The following is a 9412-nucleotide window of genomic DNA, read 5'->3' as shown; positions in this document are numbered from 1 at the left end:
GCCCCTTTTTCCCCACTACCCCCCTTCCTCACTCTCTCTTTGTTTTTCCCTATCTCCCTTCATTCGTTCCCTCTCTCACTTTCTCCCTTCATCCCCATCGCTTTCACTTCTCCCCCCCATCTGTCTGGCTTACTGACTATGTCTCCCCCCTCCCCCATCTTCCTGCCTTCCTTCCATCCTTCCTTCCTCTCTTTCCCCAAGCCCCTCTATGTATCCATCTAACTATCTATCTACCACCCATCCACCCTACATTTCTAGGGCCCATTGTCTTCATCCACAATGGGCTTTGCTCCCTAGTATAGTATAATGCATAAATCATCACGTTTAATTCCATCTGGTATTATATTAAGTAGATAGATTTCTGGTAACAACTGTAGTTCTATATCGATAATCTCTATTATTGTTTTATACTTCTCCAAAATTTACAAATCTTCTCACATCTCCACCATATATGATAGTATGTTCCAGTGTTATTTCTACACCTCCAACCATTTCCTGAAACATTCTTATCGTGTTATTACTAGCTTGAGCATCTTCAGCATGGACTGACACTAGGAGAAAGCTAACAGGGACCTCAAAGGTCTGCACAGTTCTGCTGTAGCAAATGGGAGGGGCAGGATCCTTCTCAGCCAAAATTCTTTTGATCACTGCTTGTGTGTGATAAACCATCATCCTGCTGCTAGCCATCAGTTGAGCTCCTCTCTTGATGGGATTCAGCTCCCTCCTTCCTTTTCCCCACAAGAGTGCTTTTCACCAGTGAGCTCTCGTGTGTGTGTGTGTGTGTGTATGCGTGTGAGAGAGAGAAGGAATGCCATCTGTGAATTTTTATTTATTACTGGATTTATATCCCTCCCTCCCCACAAGCGGGCTCAGGGCGGGTCACAGCAGTTAAAATACAACTTAATAAATGCAGTTCATACAGAGTTAAAATTTTAAAAAACCAACAGCAAAAGGCTTGGTTTCCAGCATCCACAAACACCTCCCCCAAGTGTAGAGCATATGGTGACCCATTCAACGGGTGCCATAGTGATCTGTAAGAAAAGAGCACTTCACCCCGGCAGTGTGGGCGGGGGAGGCCAAAGTGAATGTGCACTTGTGTGTTCCTTTGTTGCCCTCCTGGTATCTTGCCTTACAAAAAGATGCTCTTTGAGACTTTATTCCCCACTCAGAGTCTGTAAGAGGTCCTGTAGTTTCTCTTTCTATTTGGGGATTTTTATCCTGCATTTCTTTACAATGGAGATCCAAACCAGTTCTCCTGTATGAAGTGAGCAGTGGAGGGTGTCCAAGGGGGCATGGCTGAAGCCACCATGGTCCTTTCCCTATGTGTATGCATGTCAGAATACTGTGTAACTGCTGAAAAGAGTACATATACAAAATGAAAGATTTGTTTAAACATCTTTAGCAAGCCCCACAGGTTCAAGAAACTGGGGGGGGGGAGAGCTTTCAGAAATGGGCAAGATTCAAATACAAATCAACATACAACTGGATCCACACCTAGTCCTTTTGAGTATTAAATATAAATTCTCAAAATGATGCACCTGAACAGGATTTGATACATTTTCTGTTGCCAGCATTAAGGCAATTTTTTTTAATTTTTATTAATTCGATTTATATCCCACCCTCCTTGCATAGCAGGCTCAATATCACAAGGATGGAAAACCAGTATTTAGAATTAATATATGATAAAGTTTGGTGGATCGTAACTTTTCAAAGCAAGCTGCCCCCAAACTAGACCAAATTAGCCAGTTTCTTCAAAGTTTGGGGTCTATCCCTTAAATATGGTAATCAGGAACCTGATATATCCATGCTGTAACAAAAAACAATCTTTTTGGCTTGATATATTTTAAACAGCACAAGGTTATTAGATCTTTGTATAATTTTAAAGATTTTAAGTAATACAAGCAGGAAACCACAAGGACTTGCGGGAGGCATCTCATTTCCCCCTTCCACACTATTTCCTCTTTTCCTTTCCTGAAAGCTCCCATAGCATCTTCCTTTCTTCTCACCTTTTCATATAATAGCCAACCTACATTTATCTGCCTCTTTGTCTTCAGGTCTCTCCCCCAGCAACCTCTGCTTAGGAAAACTATGGCCAAGTTGTGCGGTGCTGGCCACTGGGCCAGGCCCACTTGCATGATAGGGAATCCTTAAGGACTTGGGGGGACCCCACTTTCCCCTGTATCCCCTTCTCCACACTGTTCTTCTTTCCCTCCTCCTGACAACCCTCATATCCTCTCCCCTTTCCCTGCTTCATTCTCCCCTTCTCAGCCATTCACCAACCTTTCTTTTATCTACCTCCCATCTTTAGCTATATTTATTCTTTTTTTCATTTATACCCCACCTTTCTCCACAGTGGGGAACAAAGCATCTTACATTATTATCCTCTCCTTTTTTCTCCTCACAACAACCTTGTGAAGTAAGTTAGACTGAAAGTATGTGACTGGCACAACACCTAGTGAGCTTTCATGGCAGACTAGTGATTTAAGCCCAGGTCTCCCAGACCCTACTTTTTTTTTCTTCAAAGTTTTATTTAATTAAAACAATACAAACATGCATACTGAAAAATATGTTACATTGTGTTTTCAATCAATTTCAACCCAGTATCTGTGTATTGCACATAACTAGCCTTGTACTCAGTCTAATCTACTTTTCACCTCCAAAACTTATATAGTAAGAGCTCAGCCTAACACACCTGTAAATAAAAAATGTATCCATTCCAGATAATTACGGTTTGAGGGTAGTAAATCATTTCCCACGAAATATACTCTAAAGCTCTAATGGCTGCACTACACTGGCTGTCATAGGGTGGCTGCTGTTGAACAGTAGCAAGCAGCCAGGCCTAATTGAGACAGGGAGTATAAAGTCATCCAGTGGCTGCTGATAAGTCTTCCCTCAAAGGCCGAAACAACCCTGGAAAGGACCCCTTCCACTCCCCCCTTTTTACTCACAGTAACTAAGCCTTGGAATGCTGCAGTTGCCTAGCACCAACAACTGAGGGAATCTGTTAAATCTATAGGTGCTCCTTTTATCATTTTGGGTTTTTTAAACCCCCCCATTTTAATTTTTTTTAGATTTCAGATTTTTCTGCAAATCTGGGGCATTGTTCAGGTTTGTAGAAAGATATGTCTTGCATGTGCACAGCTCCAGTCACCAGATTTAAGTATCCTCCGATTTGGCTGACTTGGCTATTAGAATATACAAGTTTAGGCCCTGAGACTTGCTGGGGAGGGAATCCCATCTCCCCCCACTTTCTCACTGGGCCCACCGTGGCTCCCAGACACTGGCACGGCTGCTGCTGGGCCCATTTGTCCTGCTGCAGCTCCCTGGCTCCAGCATAGCCTCTGCAGTGTTGGAAATATGTGTGCTGAAAGGTCTAAATTTAGTCATTGTAGGGTTAATGTGTTTACCTTGTGTGCTAGTGTTTAAATTGGAAGGTAACCTGGCACAAAGCCAATGGGGAGAAAGCCTGGGAAACTGGAGCCTATTTACTAACAATAATTGGTTAATGTATTCAGGTAATTTTCTTCTAGGGTCATGAAGAAAGAAGAATCTCCATTACCAACTGTGTGGTCAGTCTGTCTGTTGTTGTACCCCCACTTTGGAGGCCCGATTTCCGCCGCCGCGGAATCGGGCCCCGGGGGGAACCCCGCCCCCCGAAGCGCAGCGTGGGTGCGTCACAGGAAGTGATGTTGGGGGTGTGGCCCCAATCGTTGGAAGGAAAACTCTATGGTTTCCCCTCCAACGATTGGGGTCACGTCCCCAACGTGCTGTACGTCGTGCGTCACTTCCTGTGACGTTCTGGCGGTGCGCGCTTTGCGCGCACACCTCAGCAGCTCCCGGACCAAAGGAACGCTCCCCCACCGGTGAGTAAGAACGACTTGGCAACCCTAACTAGTAACAGTAAGAATGTAGTCTTGTTTGTTGTTTTGTAGATTTCCTGTGTACCTTTCCCTTTAGAAATAAAGATTTTTACATAGAAAGAAAATGCCTCCTCTCCAGTGACCAAAGATCCCTTGCAAGCTCTGAATATTTAACTGTTTTTACCAAATTTTTCAACATGCAGCTACCATGCTTCGCTGCAGCTGCCACCGGTCCAGCATGGCTCTGCCACAGCTGGGCCAGGTGTGGCTCCAGGGCTCTGCAGCAGCTCGGCCCAGCACAATTCCCAGCCTGCTGGAACCAGGCAATGGCCATGCAGGAGACAGGTGCATCATCTGTGCTTGCACGGCAATTGCTTAGGCTTTCTCATACTCTAGGCAGACTTCATCTTAAGCGTCAAAGAAATGTTCTGTTGAAGTGGCAAGCTGTTTAGCAATTTCATTTTATCTGTGGTTTCTGTGTGGCTGCAACAGGATCACACTCCACGCTGCACTCCCCATCATGCTGCTACAGATGAATTTCTGCCAAATCTGGAACGTCCCTCACAGCAGAAAAGTGGGTCAGCTAGGAGGTCTGATAGCATATAATCCTAAAGCAGCTAACTGATGAAATCTAAATGCATGTTGGTGTCATTATATTTAGTTGAAACACAGGAGATTAATTCAAGTTATTTCTGATACAGAAATAATGGCAGGCTGTAGTTTAGAGTTTTTAGCTGTAAAAACAACAGTTATATGACTAATATATTTCATTCTCAGACCTGACCTTCAGTTATTAAGAAAGAATGCATTGAATAGGCTTCATTGGTAGTTACCATCACTCTGTGCACCAAAACAGACTACCTGGAATTGTTGTGCAACCTTGAATAGTATCACTGAAAAGAAAACCATTTACGTTACTGTGGTAACTTGTTAGTAGTTTTGCTTGATTTTGTAACCTGTTTCCTTCCTGGCATTTAATCTAGCAATTATTTTTCTGACAGCATATAGAATGTGGTGACAGTCTTACTGTTACATCCCTTGCATACCATTTCACAACCAGTCAACATACTATGTGTGTGTTGGTCACTTAAACTGGTATTTTCTCACTGGGGAAAAAACATGTAGTCTTGCGGTTGTTTCATATACACCACCACCATGGGAGACTGAGAACATAGCGCCCAATCTGCATAAAACAGAATCCATGCAGATTAAAAACGGCTTTCTTTCTTTCTGTTCCAAGAACTACATGAGTAGCTTTTTGTTAGGCTAAAGAGACTCTGAACCTGTCTTTCTAAATAGCAACTTCATATGCTGCATGGTGAGATCTTGTCCATGGGGTTGCGAAGAGTCGGACTCGACTGTGCGACTGAACAACAACAATGCTGCTTGGCAAGCCTCTTTCAAACTGACCGGAGCTTCAAAGGGGGTTTATGATAGGGGTGCCTATTGTTCAAAGGGAAAAAGCCAGAAGTTCCATTGCATTTGCCCAAGACTTTACAAACGCTTAAAAATGACTCTTGGGATCCTGGCTGTACAGTGTTTTGGGTGGGGTGCAATACTGACAAAACTGCATGCATTTAGTCAGCAGTAACAAATAACAATTAATTACAGCTCACAGCAAGCATTTTCCCCCCCATCTGTAGGCTGACTGGAACAAAATATTATTCATTTTTATCAGTGGAGTCAAAGAAGAGTCTTAGTTTAATATCATTCTAAAAGTCAAGAATAAAAGGAAAAGAGAATTCCGATGGGTGCTTCTTAAAATCCATCTAACATTTTCATGCACAGAGAAGAGAATTGCAATGCCATATGTAGGTTTCAGTGGTTCTTTGGAAAGGATGATAATCACAAATCCATTTATACAGGTGAATATTTAAGGAATTGATTAACTGGTTTCCAAAACAGAGTCTGCAAGTGAATTAGCAGCAGCATTGCTTTTGTGGTACCATAGGCCTGAATGTTCATAGACTGAACGTTCTACATGAACATTCTCTAAATGTATATTTGGCACACATATGAACTGCATTTATGCTGTCATCATTCTTTGTCACGCTTAGCATGAATCACATGGAGAACTTCCCTTGCTAGAGGGTTAGGGTTATGCCTTTAAAAATAAATTCGGAATAATCTTTAGGTTAAAGCCATATGGAATGTTTGGGTACTTCGCCAAGATGGTGATGAGCACTGTGATAACATAGACAGGGACAAACAATTCACAATAACCTTTTAAACACACACCAGCAAGAAACCTTTTAAAAACACATTAATCTTACTAAAGCAAGCTTATGCTATAACATTTAATTACCACCCTGGACACAGGCTCACATTCATCAGCTATTTAGACTCCACGTGCAGACTTTGCTCAAGACAGAAGACTGCATGAGCCAGCAACTCACAAATTACCTTTTAGTCTCTTATTACAGTGTACTCCTGATAGGAAAAAAGTAAATGCTCCCATCACCGGAAGTGTGTCAGAAGGCAACACCCACCGCTCAGGCTCCACTGGACTGTTTTGGATTCCTAGCTATTGGGGGGGGGGACATGCAGATCTGTCCTTGCAGAGGAGGGAGAGCTTGTACCTGAATAAAACTTGGTCTTAAAGGTGCCACTGGACTGTTTTGGACCGGGGGGCCAGGGGGAGCTCTGCAACTTACCTGGCTGCTTCTTGCTCTGACTGAGGTCTGCTGGGAGCAGGGGGTGGGGCTTGTTGCATGTGCCCACCCCCTGGGCTCTTTACTGCCAGAGCTCCGCTCCTGTGCGGTCCTGCAGGAAATGACCCCTGATCTTATTTTGGTCATATCATGAGAAGACAAGACTCACTGGAAAAGACAGTAATGCTGGGGAAAGCTGAAGGCAACAGGAACAGAGGAAAACCCAACAGGAGATTGATTGACTCAATAAAGGCAGCCACGGCCTTCAGTGTGCAGGACCAGATCAAGGCCATTCATGATAGGATGTTTTGAAGGTCATTCATTCACAGGGTTGCCATATTTGGAAGTGACTTGATGGCATTTAACACACACACAGTAGACAAACACAAATCCAAGATACATTTCAGTAAGAGATTCTGGTGTTTTGCCTGCCTGGAGTCACATTTTGACTAGTTACAGCTTCCTTCACATTCGAATTATTCCCTCTCATTGTGGGAAACCAATTATGATTATTCGGTATAGAACAAAATTAACTCTGCACATGTTCAGAGTCATGGCAATGAAAAACAAGTTTTGATCTACTGAAGCATTTCCATGGATGGAAGGATTTACATCCAGAGTGTGACTTTCTTGACTAACCCATTCCAGCTACAACCAAAATGTACCCTGAATTCATGGCAGTAAATTGGGGCCACAGTAGGAGGAGGGGAAGGGAGAAAGTCATGTTCCCTGGCTGGAAAACCTTCAGGCTGTGGGAACACTCTGGTGGATCTAAGCCACAACTTCTGAGGCTAACCTCTAGTGAGCCCTGGCTAAACATAGTATCCCAGCAAATTTTCCTGGACAAGTAATGCTTTAAAATATGCCAAAAGCATTTAAAGGGACCCTTTAAATGTTTTTGGCAAGAAGCGGGGGTGGGGGGTGCTGGTCCCCAACATGATGATGTCGCTTCTGTGTGATGTCATTGCATTGTGGATCTCCCCACCCCCTCTAGTAATGCCCCCCAAAGTTCCCCAACGTGGACTTGGAATAGGCCTGCCAAATCTCGCCAAATCGCAGTGGGGGATCTGCATGTCTTTGCAGAATCCTTGCCGCGGGGACGGTGAGATGCGTTGCACCGCCGTCACCAGGACATGACGCTATGCATCGCTCTGGCAACGGGGCTGTTTGGAGCCCTGTTGCCAGAGCGACGCGTAGCGTCAGATCCTGGCGACAGCGGGTGCAATGCGTCTCGCTGTCCCCGCGGCAAAGATTCTGCAAAGACATGCAGATCCCCCGCCGCGACTTGGCAACCCTACATAGTGGGCACAGCAAAAAAAAATGGCTGCCGTGAGAGGCGGAGCCAGCCACAAAATGATTGCCAAAGCTTAACTTCAGTAATACAGTATAGACATTTTTGCTGCGGTTGCAGCTGCTGCTAAAGCAACATTTTAAAAAAAAAATCTGCACAGCCAATCAAATCTCCAATAGCCAATCAGAACCCTTGCTGGGCAAAAGCCCTACCTGGCCCCCACCCCTTCCTAAACACATTTGGGGGGCACCAGAAAAGGTGTCGGTGGGCGTCATGGCACCTACGGGCACCACGTTGGAGACCCCTGATTTAGATCTAAAGAGGTTATTTAAATACAATTCAAAGAGCCATTTTACTGCACCTGAGCATTTGGGGCATGCCTACTAGGATTTTTAAAACCCTTTTTCTTTAAACACCAGGCCTTTTCCCCATATCATAAACTCCTTTTGAAAGTTGCCTCAGTTTCAAATGCAGCTTGACACACAACTGGTGAGAACTGCAGTTCAAGAAACATCCTCCTCCTGGGGTATGTGCAACTATTTGTGTGATTCTTTGGGATCTGGCCATTGTAGGTTATTGGACTCTCGCCACTTCCCTTAGCACTGAGAAATTTCAGGTGACTGTATATACCTTGAGTGCAAGTAGAGGCCAAAAGAGGCACTACTACAAGGCAGCAGATCTGCTGCTTCATATCATACACCCAGCTTCCTCTTTTTTTGGTTTTTTAAAATGTGTGTGTGTGAGTACCTGGAAGTCATGCTGACTTCTGGTGACTGAGGGCCTGGAGGATATCCACAGACGTGGCTGAATTCCAAGGGGGTCTCTCATCCAAGTACTTGCCAGAGTTGGCCTTGCTTAGCTTCTGAGATCTGACGAGATCGGGCTTGCCTGGGCTATCCAGGTTGGGGCGTACACCCAGCTTCCTGCTCTTCATTTCATACATCCTCCTGCCTCTCCCTTCCGCTGTCACCCTCTCCTACCTCTGATCCCAATATAATTCAAACACACAAAATATAATCCAAAGCATCCTTTCTAAAACGAAACAATTTCTTAGCCACTAGTTCTCATCATTAAAACATCAGTAAATGAACTACTGTAATGTAAGTATAACAATCAGCACTCACAGCAACAGAATCTTAGTTTCAGATTCTGATGTTATGTCATATTCTGAGTGACACAGGGATGGGTATCCTGGCTTGAATACGAACAAGTCAAACACTTAGTGCGCTATGACTCACATACTCCTCCGCCGGACATGACTTTACGCCCATTTGAAGACCTTATGGCGGCTCAATTCTTACCTAACAGGGGACTGGTGTCGAAAGTTTACTGTCTTCTCAATTCTCAACTTAAAGAAGACCAGGCCGGGTACCAAACAAAATGGCATAGAGATATTGGTCAGGTGCTTATCTCTGAACAGTGGACTGTGATCTGGTCCTCTCCTCTTTGTCACTCTCGTTCCACCAATATTCAAATGTTAACTTATAAACTTCTACTTCGATGGTACTTGACTCCGCATCAGCTGCATGGCATCAACCCCGCGATTTCTGACAGGTGTTGGAAAAATTGTGGGGGCCGTGGCACCTATATTCATTGCTGGTGGGCGGGTC

Source organism: Gekko japonicus, unplaced genomic scaffold (assembly GCF_001447785.1).
Source record: "Gekko japonicus isolate JY-2015 unplaced genomic scaffold, Gekko_japonicus_V1.1 scaffold1489, whole genome shotgun sequence".
Taxonomy (NCBI): Eukaryota; Metazoa; Chordata; class Lepidosauria; order Squamata; family Gekkonidae; genus Gekko; species Gekko japonicus.
Note: the sequence above shows the minus strand (reverse complement) of the source record.